Raw genomic sequence first — 18,826 nt, forward strand, 5'->3', positions numbered from 1 at the left:
ATTATTATTTATATCTTATAAAAAAATATTATTTATATAAATATTATTAGCTTTTAATTATTGCGACTTTTCGTAATCGTATTTGTTATTTTATTAGTTTTTAATTATTATGTTAATCATATTATTAGCTTTTTCTTAATGTTGTAGAAATTATAAAAATTTAAATGTGAACTTTTTAAGGCCTGTTTAGCCTATTTAAAAAAACTATATAGAGAAGCTTTAATGTAACACAGGCTTTTAAACAGGCTACAAGGCCAGGCCAGGCTTTTAAAAGGCACAGGCCAGGCCAAAAAAAATAACATTTGATAGGCCACAGGCCAGGCTCAGGCCTGAAAAAAATCATAGGCCAGGCTCAGGCCTGTCAAGGCCTGGCCTGGCCTGTTCCCAACCCTAGAGGAGAGAACTCACTTTGTTTGCTCCACAGATTTTCTGACGGAGATTCATCATAGCTAAGAGCAGTGGATACCTTGTAAGACAAAATTCCTTGTCGAATAAGTAGCAACCTGCACGAATAGTGTAACAATTGCCTCGCTGTCTCCGACATTATATAGAGTATATCCACAGATAGTGAAAACTTTGTACCTATATCATATTAACTCAAAAAAATCAAAATTTGGATGCTACGTTTCTATCTAGTGTTCAATTTTTTTCCCCGATATACATTAAACGTAAAATAAATGTAAGGGAGCAAATTGATACTTTTTAAACGTAAGAGACCAAATTGAAACCTAAAATAAACGTACGGGACCAAATATGTAGTTAAGCCTAAGATGAAAATTGTCTCTACTTACCATTAATTCATTCTCCTTCTTGAAAGATAAAATTATATAAAAAAAAAAACACTAATTTTCAACAAATTTAATATGGAAATCAACTTTCTTAATCTCCATTATTTTTTCAATGGAGTCACAACTTCTATGGTACATTCACAAATTAAATGAATTGTTGAGTATGCCTTGAAATCTTGGTCACACAAAGTCAGAAAAACAGGTTAGGAGCTGTGGCTTGCGCCAGGCGCAATTGTTTTGCAAAATTGGGGATTCTTTCTGGATGCTGCGCTAGGCGCATGTGCGCTGCCAACAGGATACTTTTTTGTTGATTTTGTGGAAAAAAATTAGTTTCTTTTGACTCAGATTTGATTTATTGTAAAGTAGTTTTGTTTAAAATAAAAAGGCATATATTTTTTATAAATATGGATCACTTTATTCATAGAAAAATAAAAATGAAATGAACAATAATGATTTGCCAACAACAAAGGCTAGGGTTTTAGAGAGAGAACAAAAGAGTTTTCTTTTGGTATAATTCTAGGGCAAAGATTTATTGTTTGTTCTTCACCTTGGGTGGACTAGGTCAAATTGAGTCTCTTGATCACGGTAAGAGATTCGGGTTTTTGGGTAAAACTAGGTTTATTCCTTGTAACCCAATTGAGAATTTCTTGTAAGGTGACTCTTTGATTATAGTGGAACGGATGGACTGCTCTCTCCCCCAGACTAGGTTATTTTGACCGAACTTGGTAAGCAAAGATTTGTTGTCTCTCCTCTTTTATTTGTTTACTTGCTCTTTGGATTATTTATTATCATCATATCTATCTACTTCATATATATTGGTTGCTTGATTAATTTTGCTCCACACATCAAGTTTCGTATTGGTGTGATTTATTAACGAATTCACAACATGAATGATTTTTGAGATGATGTCCAGTGGACTGAATACTGATGGTTAAAACCAAAAACTAAATATAAAAATGAGTATAATGCTTATAAACAATCAAATTATGTTTTTCTTATGAAATGATTTCTCAAAAATACAATAATCGACTAATAACTTTTAAAGTCATAAAAATAATCTATTATTTATTAAATTATAAGTGAAAAATATATCGATACACTTCAATTTATCAATGTAACATAAAAATTCTCGCTACATTAAAAATACAACAAACAATAAATAAGAATAGTAGTCTACAAATTCAAACTTAACTGATAAAAACACTAAGAATAGTAGAATCATATCTTTTATATATATATATATATTTTGTTTTTAATCCTTACAAAATGTCAAATACGACTATTATAGTTCGATGAAGATAGTAATATATGTCCAAAGGAGAATGTGATTTTTCTTTCAAGACAAACGACTGTAAAGTGAGTGACCGTCAAAGAAATGAGACAACAAATTAAAGTGGCATGAGAAATGACTTTTTTGAAGGAGACAAAGTCAACAAAGTAGTCAGGATTTATCATCTTGCAAGTATTATTATCCTTTAATCAACACAAACGACAAAAGTTACATAAGATTTAAACTATGACAAAATGACTGAAAGTTTAAGAAGTGATGATAACTTTGGTTACATCTTTTACTTTTATTGACCAATAAATATGTGATACAAAAGTCCTAGTAAGTCTAACTCAGTTGGTAAGAGACATCGTATTTTATATGTAGACGTCGATGTTCGAATTCCGAACATCTCATTTATCCGCTTTAAGAGTGGAATTTCTAGCCACTATGATATTTAATAAAAAAAAATTGTGACACAAAATTCATAGTTACAAAAAAAAAACCACGTTTAAAATCGTTCTTTTTGGAAAACTAGAGTAAACAAATTTGCAATGATAAAGTCGTTAATTCATGAAGCTTATCATGATCTACTTTGGATTTGTATTTTTTCGGCTTAATTAGTAAAATGGTCTCTTAAAGACATTTTTGGTTTTACATTGGTCCCTTAAAGAAAAAAATGTCTGAATAGGTCCCTTAAAGAAAAAAATGTCCGAATAGGTCACTTAAAGACATATCCGTTAATCAGTTTGGTCCTATTCAGACCTCTTTTTAGGGACCAAACTGATTAACGGAGATGTCTTTAAGGGACCTATTCAGACCTTTTTTTCTTTAAGGACCTATTTGGACCTTTTTTTCTTTAAGGGACCAACCTTAAACCAAAAATATCTTTAAGGGACCATTTTACTAATTAAGCCTATCTTTTCTCTCGTTAAACACAAAGATCTTTTTAATTGTTTTGACTAATAAACGATTCTCTAATTTGCATGCACTCGTGAGGCAAGTTACTTTAACTTGGTCAAGTCTTGAATTATATAGTTTGGATAATTAGGTTGACACATATGCAAATGATGATTGTGATGTTGGTAATCATCCGTCCATATACACTACTATGATGTTATTATGAACCAATTAATAACTACATAATTTACAAGAGCTTACTGTGTCAAAAAAAAAATTACAAGAGCTTATCCCTACTAATTGGTACTCCTTAATTACAAAATAAAGTGACGATGGCTTAGTTAAAAATCTTTAATTAGCGTTAAAAATAAAGTGACGATGGCTTAAGTTGCTTTCACTAAGATTCTCATACAAAAAGTATATGATTTCGTGTTATTAATTTTAAACGGGCATTTTTTCTTTTCCCTAGATTTTCCTTACAAAAAATTAATTCGTACTTCGTAGGTCTGTAGTTATCCCTACCATTGGTACTTGTTGGATTGAAAAAAAAATGGGTTTAGTTGGTGAATTTGGAAAGATTTATGGAAAAAACCTATCGACACATGCGTCACTGTTCTAAACTACAGATAGAATTGAATGATTCTTTTGGTGAGATTAGGTACTGCTGCTAACGGTGGTGATGAAGCTCATATATGATGGGGAAGGGTACTTGCAAAAATGTAAACAATCTAATGTTCAAGTCAGTGTATACGAAATGAGCAAAATGTGTATACCTTAAGGATGAGTGCGAAGATAGTGGGAATAACCGTCTTGTGGGTTCAATAGTGTGAGTGCAATCAATAACAAATATCTCACGACAGAGGTCATTTATCCACTATATGGACAATGTATCATAAGAGAATGATACACCTTAGCTTTGGACGAGGGTGAGTTATCTTTGGCCTAAAATGTAAATGGGTTGCCAACATTGTGGATATTGGTCCAGTCTGAAAAACATTTAATAAATTAATAAAAATTATGTTTAGGGATAAATCTTTTTATTTAAGAAGACTTATAATTTCATCAAAAAGAAGACTTATATAATTAATTAAAGACGAAAGGACTACATTTTACAGGCCAATTCTAGCATGGGAGACCTGGACATGTCTTCTATTGGTGGGAGACTAACTTTTAACTGTGCGATGGAGAGAAAAACACTTAAGCGGAAATCTTTTACTGAAATCTTTTTCAAAATACGTAATGGAAAATCACAATTCAATTTATAGAATATCAGTCCGAGTATTACATTTTTCAACCAAAATAATACTAATGTGGTTAATTAGTAAAAACAGTGTTTGTACAAATAATCCTCTTTATAAAAAGATATTGTTTTCCGAATAAATACCATAAGCCATAAGGGCTCTATACCCTAAGTACACTATTTTCCCGTGTCACAATCAGAGCGGAGCTTTACCGACGACTTAACATCGATATACACAAAACCTGTGAATCTGGACCCCTAAAGGTTCATCACATAATACATAAAGAGAGTTAGATAACATACTCAAAAATATACAAGTGTAAGTAAAACTATACTTAAACACTTCATTACAATTCAAGCATATTCATATATCATAATTATACATCACCATTCATACCAATCATAGTATTCAAGAGATTGAAGCCAATTACATTTATAATCATCGGACAATCAACACATAAAGCAAGTCTAACACACATAGACAATTATCACAAATTCTAAACATATGTGTCACATATCAAATATCAAATAATGTACACATATCCTAATGCAATCTAATGCCACAATCTTCATGCTATGTCCCCTAGACATATCTAATACATGTGGTATCATCGTCTTTATTAAAGTATCTCACATCTAATATCCTTCTTTATCGGATAAATATAATCCGATATCCTTCTTTATTGGAATATCCAATATCACATATAATTCATGAATTCATGTATGTATTTCATGAATTCACTCACAATCAATAGCATTAAGCTCTTCATTTATAATGTGGAACACTATCCAACATTTCATCTTTATTAAGATAACACTATACCTTAATATCCTTCTTTATTAGAATAGCATAATTCTAATATCCTTCTTTATTAAGTTGATTAACACCTTAATATACTTCTTTGATATTTAAACAAACATCATCAAACAACATCAACAACCATTAACAATTGCATACAAACACAATTAATTCATGCTATCGGCATACATCGATTATCACATACAATGTATTTATTTCGCATTTTAACACAATACAAAAATATAATTCAATTGTATTAAACATGCATTATCTCACAAAACAACCTCCGGAATCGGAATCTACGCGAAAAACTGGGTAAAATAGGTTTCGGGTGCATAAACTATCAAAAGGTCAAAATTCAACGGTCAACCAAAAGTTAAAAGTCAACACAGGTCTGAAATGAACTACGCCGGGGGCGTGAAAGGGTCACGCCGCGCGTAGTGCAAGGCTACGCCGCACGTGGGAATAGGCATGGCAATGGGGCGGGGATGGGTTTTGCCCTCCCCAAACCCAAACCCATAAAGTTCGGGTTTCCCCAAACCCATCCCAAATTCGAGTGGGGATAAAAATGATAACCCCAAAGCCATACCCAACGGGGATCGGGTATCCCCATCGGGTTTCGAGTATCCCCATTACGCCTCTTTCCACATGAATTTAGATTATATTTTAGTATTTTTTTATAAAAAAAAAAGTTAAATGTCCAAAATTGTTTTCTCTCAACAATATTTTTTTAAATAAAGAAAAAAATAATAGAGAAAGTGGTTTGTTTAATACTCAAATTAAAATAAAAAATAAATATATGAACGTAATTTAAGAGATTGTTTAAGCGTTTCTAATTTAAAAGAGGTGAAATCTAATTTTTAGTATAAGTGGGGCAGGTTCGGGGACGGGTTCGGGGTGGGTATCAATGTACCCATTACCCGCCCCAAACCCATCTTTTGAAATCGGGGAAAACCCAAAACCAGTCAACTTGGGTTTTCCCCGTCAAAGCGGGTATGGTTTGGGTGGGTACCCGCAAGTATGAGTTTTATTGCCATGCCTACGTGGGAAGGGTCACGCCGCGCGTGACAGCCAGCGAAAAACTCAGGAAACATTGCGCCGCGCGTGAACAAGATCACACCGCGCGTGATGTCCAGAAAAATTGTCACGCCAGGGGCGTGAAAGATCACGCCACGCATGATAGCAAGATAAACAACTACGCCGGGCGTGGGAAAAGCTACGCCGCGCGTAGTGCAACTGACAGCTCTACTTGTTCATACGAAAATGATCAAATAATCACACATTTGACCCAAAAACTTCATTTTTGATGTTCCAGATCCAAAAAGATGTTGTTTTCAAGTGTAATACATACATATAAACACAAAAGGACGGTTCATTTAACCGATCTACCATTTTTACTATGAAAAAGTAGAGATTTACCAAATTTGGCTCAAAAGCTCGAGAACACTACAACTCATTCAAAACATAACAAATTCCCACTTTTAACCCACAAATTCGTTTGTATAACATGTTAAGAGTGTAATATACATGTTTTAGTCATTAGATTTTACTTTGGTTTAGAAAATACCCCTCAACCCAAAACAAAATGGAGTGGAGAAAGTTCGGGTACGGGGAAATCGACATTCTCCCCTTTCTCGAGTCACTCACGAATATGAAATATACTCTCTTACCTTAGCTCTCCCTAAGGTCTCCCTTCTCTCTTCCTCCTTCACAATGTTGAGAAAATGAGTTTATCTCTCTAACAAGGCCATAAGTAGCGCCCCTCCACACATGAGACAAGGCCCATTGGGCCTCAAGCCCAATTGCTCGACCCAACTCGCGTTAACTCTCACAAACTCGCGCGTTAACTTAATTGCTCGATAAATAACTATTCGCCACTAACTTAATTAAAAGTCATCGCAACAATTAATTAAACACTTAAATAGGGAATAACAAAATCGGGTCGTTACAATCTTCTAGGTATAATGTCTATGTGCACTATACATTTTGCCATACACCCACATCTTGTTGTGGTCTTTTGTTCATGTTGTAGATCATCCGGATTTAAAGCCTTCGAATCTCTAAATCCTTCACGGGAACATAAAAATGTTTGCTGTAAAACATGCCTCTCCCGATTCCTAATGACATGACCTTTGCGAAAAGAGAACCCAAACATTATGGCAAACCAACAGTAAAACTTGTAGGCCACATCCAAGTTCACAAATTCGTATTTTGATATATCTTCTAAATGTCTTCTTCAACAGTATAATTTCCAGCATCATGTTCACTACCGTCACTTACAACGTCCTGTGTTATAATATACGTTTAGAGAAAAACCACAATGATTTAATTGAGATTCAAACTGGAAAATAACCCTAGATCTATAACTTACCGTTTCAGATCCAAGTTGGTAGCCTCTGGATTTTCACAGCTTAATTCTCCCTCCATTATTTTATCGATGATAAGTCTTGGTAAAAAGTGAATAATTACACTTCTAATTTCTATTAATAAAGTATTGTATTTAATAATTATATTTATATAAATTTGTCAAATTTGAAACATTATTTATTTTGTAAAAAACTAAATAGTAAAATAAATAAAAAATATATTCCTATTACCGGTTCCACCTACTTTCATAGGTATCTTAATCTCCCACCATTGGGAGACATGTCCAGGTCTCTCATGCTAGAATTCACCCATTATACAATCATACAATGCATGCATTAAAAAAAAATTTTTTTTTACTCTTTCAACCTAACATGAGTTTTTGTTGTTTACAATTAGCGCATGAAACTTGCTTAATTTATCACATAATAATTCTGTCTAACTGTGCAACAGCATGTCGTCCAAGCAGCGTCATGCTTCTTTTCCATGGTATATCTTTTTTAAACCTCCACGTATTGATTAATGTCACTTCTATCTAGGTGGCTAAATATTTTCAGAGCCGGGAGGTTCGACCTTAAAAATAAAATATAAATTTTTTAATTAAAAAACGCAAATTTTTTATAAAGAATAATCCTCATTTAAATTATAATTATATAATAGAAGAAAAATATAAAGAAATAGTCATATTTGTAATTGACATATAAAATTTACTTATTCTTGCACAAAAAATTTCTAATTAATAACAACAAATACTTTCTAACTACGTACAAGCCATTAGCTCTTTTTTTTTTTTTTATCATAGTAGAGCACAAAAAAAACTTCAAATTAAAATCTACTATTATTTTTATTTTGTGAAATCAACCTGTTTACTTTTATAAAGACCTAATACCATGTAATTTTTTCTTAGACCCACTACAAGAAAACATTCATTTACTGACGGAAATTACTGGCGGTTTAGGCCCTCTGTAGGTTACTGGCGGCCTAAGCCCCCAATAAGTATAAAAAACCGCCAAAAACTAAACAAATATTATTTCAACAACAAACTTTAAACTTACTGGCGGTCCTGGCCGCCAGAAACTTGCTTTTATTAGTGGCGGTCCATGCCGCCAGAAACGTGGGGAAACGAAACATTTACTGGCAGTCCTGACCGTCTATAATTGTCTTTTCAATTAGTGACGGTCTAGGCCGCCATAAAGTATGCAAGAATTCAAAATAAAAAAGCTGTACGCGCCTTGAAAACTGCCCAACAATTACTGTCGGCCTTGGCCGTCACAAAATTGTTGTGAATTTTTTTAAAAAAATAACTGTTGCTGTCGTCTTTGAGCTTTGTGGCGGCTTTGACCGCCAATAAACTCCAAGACCAGCTTTGACCGGTTGCCTTCCCCATCTATATATATTTTCATTCACTTCACAACTCTCATTTCCACAATCCATTCTCTATCTAAATTTTCTCCAACATCTCTCTAAATATTCTCCAACTCTTTATCATTTCACTCTTGTTCTTCTTCACTTTTATAAGTATTTCTCTAATATTTATGCAAGTTTAAAAGTTTAATATTTGATGTTTATATTGAGATGATAAATTATGTTTATGCTAATAGTTATTTTTAAAATTTTAATGTAGGAAGTGTTTGTTTGGCGATTTGCACATGAGAGTGTAATGTAGACACCACTCTTCCTCTGCATAATGTAAGTTCAATTTTTTTTTATTTGAACTTTATGAGTTGTTTTTTAATGTTATGTATATTTTTATTAATAGTTGTTTTTCTATTTTTTATTTAGAGATTCATGGTTGGTTCGTCGGTTGCCGTGGTTGGGAGCTTAGTCTAAATAACTCCAAGTCAGACACTACCCGACACAACAAGTAAGTAATATTATTAAGTTTGTATTATATATATGTTTGTGTGATCTTTTAAGCTTAGTAATTTTTTTGTTATTATTAAAATATATTGTTGGTTAATATGTTTAATGTGACGTTTTTGAAGTTATTCTTGCCGGTTATATTGTTGGTCAATTAGTTATTCTTTTTTAATTTTTATTTAAAAAAAAAGTTAAATATTTTTAAAAATAATATATAATTATGTTTTATAAATTAATAAACAAAATACTTAAAACAATTATATTTTTCATTTAAATAAAAAAAATGTAATTTAAAATAAATAAATAATGATGTTTTATATATTAATAAAATAAACACATGTCATATAGTTAATGTACTTTTTAATTGAATTTTTTTAAAGTCATATAATAATTCTGTTTTAATTTTTGTTTAAGTGAAAAATGTTACATTTTTTTTAAAACAATAAAAAATTATGTTTTATATATTAATAAACGAAATAGTAACAATTTAATTTTTTATTTAAATAAAAATTGTTTTTAAAATAATAAATAATTATGTTTCATAAAATAATAAAATAAACATGTCATATAATTAATGTTCTTATTAATTGAAATTTTTTTAAAGTCATATAATAATTCTGTTTTATTTTTTATTTTAATAATTAAATGTTACATGGTTTTTAAAAATAATAAATGATTATGTTTTATATGTTAATAACCAAAATACTTATAAATACTTATAACAATTTAAATTTTTATTTCAATAAAAAAACGTTTTTATAAATAAATGATTATGTTTCATAAAATAATAAAAAAAACATGTCATATAATAATTCTGTTTGAATTTTTATTTAAATAAAAAAATGTGACTTATTTTTTAAAATAATAAATTATTATGTTTTATATGTTAATAAAATAAATAATTATAAATACTTATAACAATTTAATTTTTTATTTCAATAAAAAAAACATTTTTATAAGTAAATGATTATGTTTCATAAAATAACAAAATAAACATGTCATATAATAATTCTGTTTTATTTTTATTTAAATAAAAAAACGTGACATATTTTTTAAAATAATAAATGATTATGTTTTATATGTGAATAAACAGAATACTTATAAATACTTATAACAATTTAATTTTTTATTTCAATAAAAAAAACGTTTTTATTAATAAATGATTATGTTTCATAAAATAATAAAATAAACATGTCATATAATAATTTTGTTTTAATTTTTATTTAAATAAAAAAATGTGACATATTTTTAACAATAATAAATGATTATGTTTTATATGTTAATAAACAAAATACTTGAAATAAATTTTTTATATTTAAATAAAAAAATATGTTTTAAAATAACGAATAATTAATGTATAATAATGTATTTAACGTAGTTTTTATTTATGTATTTATTAAACTCGTATTTTTCGTGACTAAACTTGATATATATACTCATATATCATGGAAGTCGCTACCCCCTAATTGTAGATCTAATATGAAATAGATCTAAAATATAATAGTCGTGTTGATATTGTATATTTATCCAGACATGGATCGTAGGTGGATGTATGATCGTTATGAAGATGGAAAAAGAGGGCAAGTTAAAGAAGTTTTCAAACTTGGGGTTCAGTTGTTTATTGATGCAGTTAAACAAAAGCCCGTTGTTATTAGGGAAGGGGGAATTAGGTGTCCTTGTGTGGTCTGTCAATGTAGACGTATTCGCAGCATAGATGAATTAAGTTTCATTTACATACTAAAGGATTTCAGCCGAATTATTGGGTTTGGACAAGTCATGGTGAATCTTTTACATCGGAGCAAGGTGCTTCATCAAGCAATACTGTGTTACCTTCGCAAAATTATCAGCATAATTACCCGGCGGAATTACCTTCACAAAGTTATCAGCAATACCCGTTCAACATGATGAACAATATGATAAGTGATGATATTGGGTATAAAGTGGTGAACGATGAGTTTGAAGATGAATATGAAGCAGATGAAGAGCCGAATGACGAAGCTCAGAGATTTTTTGATCTTTTAAAAGAGACCAATGTACCGTTGTTTGAAGGTTCTACAGACTCGAAGTTAATAGTTTGTGTTAGACTTTTGGGTCTGAAGTCTCAATATCTAGTTCCAGAATTAGCATGCCTACTAGTCGATCTCAATGTGTGGAAAGTATTGAAGAAATGGAACAACGATTGAGAGCTGAACAACAACAATCAATTACAGCTAAGAGAGAAGAGGTGATGACACAACTCAGGGCAGAATTCTCTAGGGGGATACAAGGTTAATCAAACCAACAACAGTTTCAGGCTTTCAGCAGAATCAACAATTTCAGCACCAACCATTTCAACAGCAGCAGCAACCATTTCAGCAATAGTATCAACGTCCAAATCAGTTACAACGTCAGCGAAATTCCAACCATTTCAATTATATGACATGTGTGAACTATGCAGTTCAACAGATTCAGAGCGTTGGAAGGAACTCACAAACGTCCTACCAACCTGCAAGTCATCATGAGGACCAGGCGGAAAAGGAGGGGTATCGACCTGGTGAAGTTGATTTGAATCTATCGTCTGACCCGGATGAAAATTTCTTTAGTGGTCTCCAAAATGATACTTTATTGCAAGGGATGCTTGGGCAGCAGGGGCAGGCGATTCTTGGAGACTTAGAAATTCCCGGTTTTACAGTTAGTCGTGATTCCACTTCTCTGAATCAAGGCGGCAGAAGTCCACTTGTCCAAAGTGGTGGAAATAGTCAAGGCAGAGGGGTAGGTTCAACTGAAATTTCTATGGGCGGTGGTAGGGCAAGCGCCGGAAGGGCAAGTGTGGGAAGGGCAAACGCCGGAAGGGCAATCGTGGGAAGGGGAAGCGCCGGAAGAACAAGTGCCGGAAGAACAAAAAAAGGAAGGGGAAATTGTCAAAATGCATAACCTCCATTTGTGTTGTCGTATTAATTATTTTGGTAGTTGAATTTGTGAAAGTACTTTAAGACAATTATCGTATTTGGTTTGTAACTTAAGACAAATGATCGGGTATTTCGTTTGTGTTGTATGACAATTATCATATTTCGTCGTTTATTATTGAATTTTAAATTTATGTTGTTATTTTTGGGTCAACAAATTAATTTATGTTTAATTATTTATATTTTAGATAATTCAGTCTTATTTTTAAATTAAATAAAAATAGTTTTTTTAAAATAAATATAAACAAAATAATTAAAACTATTAAATTTTATATTTAAATAAAATAAAATGTTTTTTAAAGCAATTAATATTTTAAAACAACAAAATAATTAATTAAAAACGTTTTTTTTTTTAAATTCGAATAAGCATTAGTGGCGGCTCAGGCCGTCTCTAACTAGTCAAACCTGGGAATTACTAGTGGCGGTCCTGGCCGCCAGTAATTCTGCTGCAACCTGCCACGCTCAGCAGAGAACAGTGGTTCTGACACAACATCGGTTTGCGGCGGTCTAGGCCGCCAGTACGTCCTGTGGTTTTGAATTGACCGTTGCTGGCTTGTGGCGGTCTGGGCCGCCAGTATGTTTTGCCAAGCTAGTTTGCGACAGCTTTGGCCGCCAAGAACGTTACCGACGTCTTATTTATTGGCGTAACGTGGCCGCCAGTTGGCCACCACTAATTAGTCCGTTTCTGGCGGTTTTTGCCTCTTCCTGAGGACTTTTGGCCGCCAATAAATGGTGGTTTTCTTGTAGTGACCTCAAAAATTGAAGGTTCGACTGCGCAACTCACCCTGCACTTATCAAAGGCGGGCCATGTATATTTTAATAAAAATAATGCATGCTTTTAGTACTTCAAAATCAATTTGTAGTATTTGCATTAAAAAAATCGTGATATATATTTTTATAAAAAGAATAATAAAAGTGTGTAAAAATTTGCATAGTTTTTATTTAGGGTTGTCTCAAAATTAGTTCAAATGACGATCCTTTACGATTTTTAATAAAGTTAAGTTTTATAATGATAAAAGAAAAACTGAAATAATAAGTTTTATTAAAGTTATTAAAAATAGTAATGTTCAATTTTTCTTGTAAAAAAACAAAAGTAATGTTCACATTTTGACTAATATTAGACCGCCCATATATTTAAGGACAAACAAATGTTTCAAAAGGGGTATCATGAGTAGCATATTTTTGTCCTTGTTCTCCCGTGTACTAAATTGGGGTACTATTGTTCAAACTTTGATGCTAAAGTCCTAGCTAAGGTAATATTGCTTCTTCAAAAATTAGGGAATTTTCAAAAGGGAAAGCACCGAAAGTACTCTTTTCTAATTAAATGGTATGACAAATTTATACAAAGATCAAAGAAAGGGACAAAACATACGAGCATGCATGTTTTTTTTTTTTTGAAACACGAGCATGCATGTTTAATACCTGCCAAAGTGGAAATAGTGACAATATTGACAAAATGTAGATTGATTAAGTATATGACTAATTAGTTTATTACATTGAGTTAGTTGGTTAAACTTGTAAGACAAATTAGTTAGAGTTTGTTAGATAAATTGGTTATTCAGTTTTGTAACTAACTATTCTATATAAACTCTACACACACTTGTAATTGACCATTCATTCAATATTCAATACAATCTACTTCTCCACATTTTATCTTCTTCTTCCCTCTCTTTGTTCTTCGAGCTCTGTCAATGGAGTTTGTTCTTGTTTGTTTGGTATCAGTTTATTACTTTGTTATGGTATCAGAGCGTCTCAATTGAGCGTTCTGCTGCGCCATTTCTGTTTCCTTTCCTTCTTTTCTTTGCCATTTCATCCGTTTTTTTGCTTCTTTCGCTTTGCACAATGGTGCGTCCTCGTGCTAGTTCAAGCAATACAGATGAAATGCCTGCGTTTCCTACACTTTCTGATCCTTCACAGAATCCTTGCCACTGCAACACTTGTTGCGCCTTTGCTTGATGGCAAGAATTATCATGCGTGGTCAAGATCCATGATGAAAGCTGTGATTATGAAGAATAAGCTTCGTTTCTTGGATGGATCTTGCCCTATGCCAGATCGTTTTGGACTAGCTTATTCGAAATAAAATCACTATGAATTGATAACTAGGAGTAGTCTTCCTTCGGATTAGCCAACAAAGTCCATAAGTTCGTAACATTTACCTGCAAGTTATCCAAACAAAAAAACAACACTCGACCAATAACTTCTCCTGATCCCATGTAAAAACAACCTCATAAATGCCATCTCTGGTACTCATCACATTCAACACTCCATCTATGAAGTCCTGATACGGCGATACGATACGACACTGATATAGAAAAATTTTCAAAATTCCCGATACGATACGTCCGGGATACATTATTTAAAAATTAAATTTTAAATTAAATATATAAATGCACAATATAAAAACATAACTAAAATCGATAATGATAAAAATTAACATTCAAATTACTCAAAATAAGAAAACAAGTGACAATTACATATATTAAGTTAAGTACTACCCAAAACGGGGGTGGGATGGGTAGCTTAACTGTTTAAGCTATTTGAGCTTATAGTTAAGGAGTTTGAGGTACAGAGTTCAAGTCACGGCAAGGAGAAAAACTAATAAAGACATAGTTGGTAACATCATACTCTAACATTCAATACTTAAGAGAAAATACGAATTGTATCAGTCTCCTCTCCTACGTTTCTATCATCAAAGAGCATTAATTGCCCAATACTTTTTTGATCGATACGCGTATCAGAGAAGTATCCGACAAGTATTGTTTATATTTTATTTTAAAAAATAATATTAATTGCCGATACTTCTTCAGTACGATACTTCTCCGATACGTGTATTGGAAAGTATCAGATGAGTATCGGTATCGAGTACGTATCGGACACGATACTTTGTCATTTTTGGAGTATCGGAGCTTCACAACACTCCATCCTAAATTACAATGTAGATACATTATACTTTTTGTCCATCAATTATTAGCATATTATTTATCACCACTATTTAAATAGGAACATATTTTCACATAATTTATATGTAGTTTTGGTTTATCTTAGTTTTGCGATACAAATACATTACTAAAATTGATTTATTTGACCAAGATGAATATTGGAACTTGGTAGGGAGGATCACGGTTCGATCCCCGCAACTGCAATCGGGAGGGAGTTGAAACAACTTAATGCCAAAACTGATCCCCGAACCAGATTAAACTGATGTTGAAAAAAAATTGATTTATTTGACAGAACTACTTAATAGATTCATTATATCATAAAATTCGGAGATTAAGGATGCGACTTATTCTAGATTTTAAAAATTGGTTTTGTTTTAAATAAATTAATGTTTTTATAGAATTTTTTAAGAAAATATAATATTAATTTATGTTTTGTTTACCAAAAAGATAATTTAAAAATTAAATATATTTTTTCGTTTCTATACAATTTAACTTTCATTCTTAGTCTTGGTAAGATTCTTTTTCAACTTTTAATCCCTAAAAATATCATCTTGTACTCCCTATGAGTAACAATGTTTAATGATCTTTTAAATATTTAATTTTGAAATGATTTTTTAATCTATTTTAAAAACATTATAAAATATTTTTGTAAAAAAATTTCCGTCAAATTTTTAAGAATTTTTTAAAATGATTTAAGCATGTCTAAATAAAATTATTCAAAAATTATGTGGTTTAACTAAAACTGCTTATATAATAATTTTATAAGATCTAAAAGTTAAAGAATAAAAGTGACAAGGACTAAAAATAAAATGTTGAAATTTTGTACTATGAAAAATATGCTTAACTATAATTTTTAATATAAAGTTAATTTGATTTATTGACAAATAGATAGTATACTGCTACACGTATGAAGATCTCTTTTTTCTTTTTTTACAAAAAGGGGAGCAATGCCCTGTGAAGATCTCATTTTATTTGGTTACGGCCGAAATTTGAATACATATGGTCAAATGTCAATAATCAAAAAGGTTCTTTTTCTATGAGCATATGCACGCCCATATATTTTCTAATGTTCATAAACCTTAGCCTAAAAGCGACCAATCCACCTAATGGTGTTGCACAGTGACTTCCATTCATTTGGCAATGACAAATTTTATAAGTTTGTATATTTTTCTAAGTCGAAGTGACGATTACCATTAGAAACTCGTGTATATAGTTATGTGATTGTACCTCATCAATATCGATGTAGTTGATGGGCTCCTCTTCAGTATGATGGTGGTGAATTAAGGGAGTTGCATGTACCTACAAACATTTTGCGTCAAATGAAGGTTTTAGAGATAGTAAAAGTACTGGAGCCTTCTACATGAGAAGGGTTTTGTTCTGGATTGGGCCTAGAGCCCAATATTAGAGGAAGATTTCTTGGACCGTCGAGCAGACGCCCAATTGAGGAGCAGCCCATAAAAATGCCTACGAGGAAAAAATTATTTGATGAATTCAAAAGCTCTATGGAAAGAAATTTTGCAATGACTGATCTAGGAAAAATGAGATATTTCCTTGGTGTAGAAGTGAAGCAGGATAGTAATGGAATCTTTTTGCATCAACAAAAATATGCAATTGAAATATTGCAAAGATTTGGAATGTATTATTGTAACAATGTAAGTAATCCCATTGTGCCTAGAAGCAGACTGCAGAAAGATGAAACAGGACAAGCTAGCAATGCAACGATATATAAACAAATGGTGGGTTGCTTGATGTATTTGCTTACCACTGGGCCTGATCTTGCCTTCTTTGTATGCTTAGTAGCCAGATACATGGAAAGGCCTACTGAGATTCATATGGCTGCTGTGAAAAGAATACTCAGATATTTTAAAGGGACTGCTAGCTATGGTCTCTGGTATGAAAGAGGCAAGGGAGAAGAGTTAGTTGGCTGGTCTGACTCTGATTATGCTGGAGACATTGATGACAGAATGAGCACATCTGGTTATGTGTTCATGATTGACACTAAGGCAGTTTCACGGTCATCTAAAAAGCAACCAATTGTAACATTGTCCACCACTGAGACAGAATTTATTGCTGCAACTAGCAGTGCTTGTCAAGGAATATGGTTGTCCAGGATTTTGGCTCAAATTTACACAAAAGGAAAAGACTTCATTACCATTTACTGTGACAATAGCTCATCAATAAAGCTATCTAAGAACCCTGTGATGCATGGCAGGAGTAAACATATAGATGTGAGGTTCCATTTTTTAAGAGATTTGACTAAAGATGGAACAATTCAACTAGTTCACTGCTCATCCTTTGAGCAAGTTGCAGACATAATGACCAAGACATTGAGCTTTGAAAATTTTAGCAGGAATAGAGACAAGTTGGGCCTGTGCACTCTGGAGCTGGTAAATTGATCTCAAATGGTGTTCAATTTAGGGGAGCATATGTTAAGAGTCTATATTGTATAAGTGTTGTAGTGTTGTCTTGAGTATATAGTGTTGTGGCTTGTGTTGCGTGGGCCTTAAGTAATGCCTAGCGCGCGTGTGTCAAGGCCTTGCCTGCGTGCTTGGCTTGTGTGTATATGCATTGTATTGTTGCCTGGCCTGTATAAGGCTTGTACTGTTATCCATAATGAATGAGAAGCACGTTTTGCTCCAACATGTTTGTCGGGTCCTTTAAATGGTCCATGTTTAAGTTTTGTTTTTTTTACTTATTGGAGAAAATGTAATATTCTTCAATAAGTAATATTATCATTTAAAGGGTCCGATAAATAAAATACGTTTTAATAAAATATAAAATCGAAACCGGAACAATGTATATTTCATAATTAAAATACAAAATCGAAACACTTTGACGAATGTTCCCAAAGAACCATAGAAACCGGAACAATGTATGAGTGGTTTCAGAAAACATTACAGAATCGAAATAAAATTGACGAATGTTCCAAAAAAAAATAATCAAAACCAGGACACTTTTAATGTATGTTCCAATAAAATACACAAAACGGGAATACTCAAATGTTATTCCGGTATAAATATGTGAACCGGAACACTATAACATTGTTTTGATAACAATGTGCAAAACGAAACTCATACAAAGTATTTCAGTTTGGGTTTCAAACCACCTTCGCTCTCTTTTTCTCTCAATCAAACCAAATAGATTTTAGTGAAATGTGTGAAAAGTGAAAAAATTAATGATTTTAGTTTATATAGAAAGGAAAAATAGACAATTCAATTAGATTCGTAGAAGTGAAGGATTAAATATAGAGATGGAAGTGAAATTTTTCATTCAATACGTCTCATCATTTGATCAATATGTCGTATCACATATCATTTTATTCAATGGTAAGATTTATTAATTTAATAATTAAAATAAATTTGTGCGTGATAAAAAACTTGTTTCACTTGCGCATGATAAACTTGGCTATATATATGGATCTTTCTGATTGGTGAAATAATCAACCGACCCATTTGATCAATTGAGGTAAATTTTGTCCATTTGTCCCCTGTATATCTCATTGATAAAATCGGTGACATACACTTAATTTGATGATGTTATTCTCTTTGGACTTTTGAAAGAAATAGAAAGTAATATGGCATAAGGTCAAAAACCCATGTGTCCTTCAATAGAAGTTTTCTATGTCACTCGCCACATCTCAAATTCAAAGTTTATATATCTTCAGTCTTGGTTGCTTTTATGCCTAATAATGGCAAAATATGTCTCTTGGATATTAGGCATCACA

The sequence above is a fragment of the Trifolium pratense genome, linkage group LG2 (genome assembly GCF_020283565.1).
Source record: "Trifolium pratense cultivar HEN17-A07 linkage group LG2, ARS_RC_1.1, whole genome shotgun sequence".
Classification (NCBI taxonomy): Eukaryota; Viridiplantae; Streptophyta; class Magnoliopsida; order Fabales; family Fabaceae; genus Trifolium; species Trifolium pratense.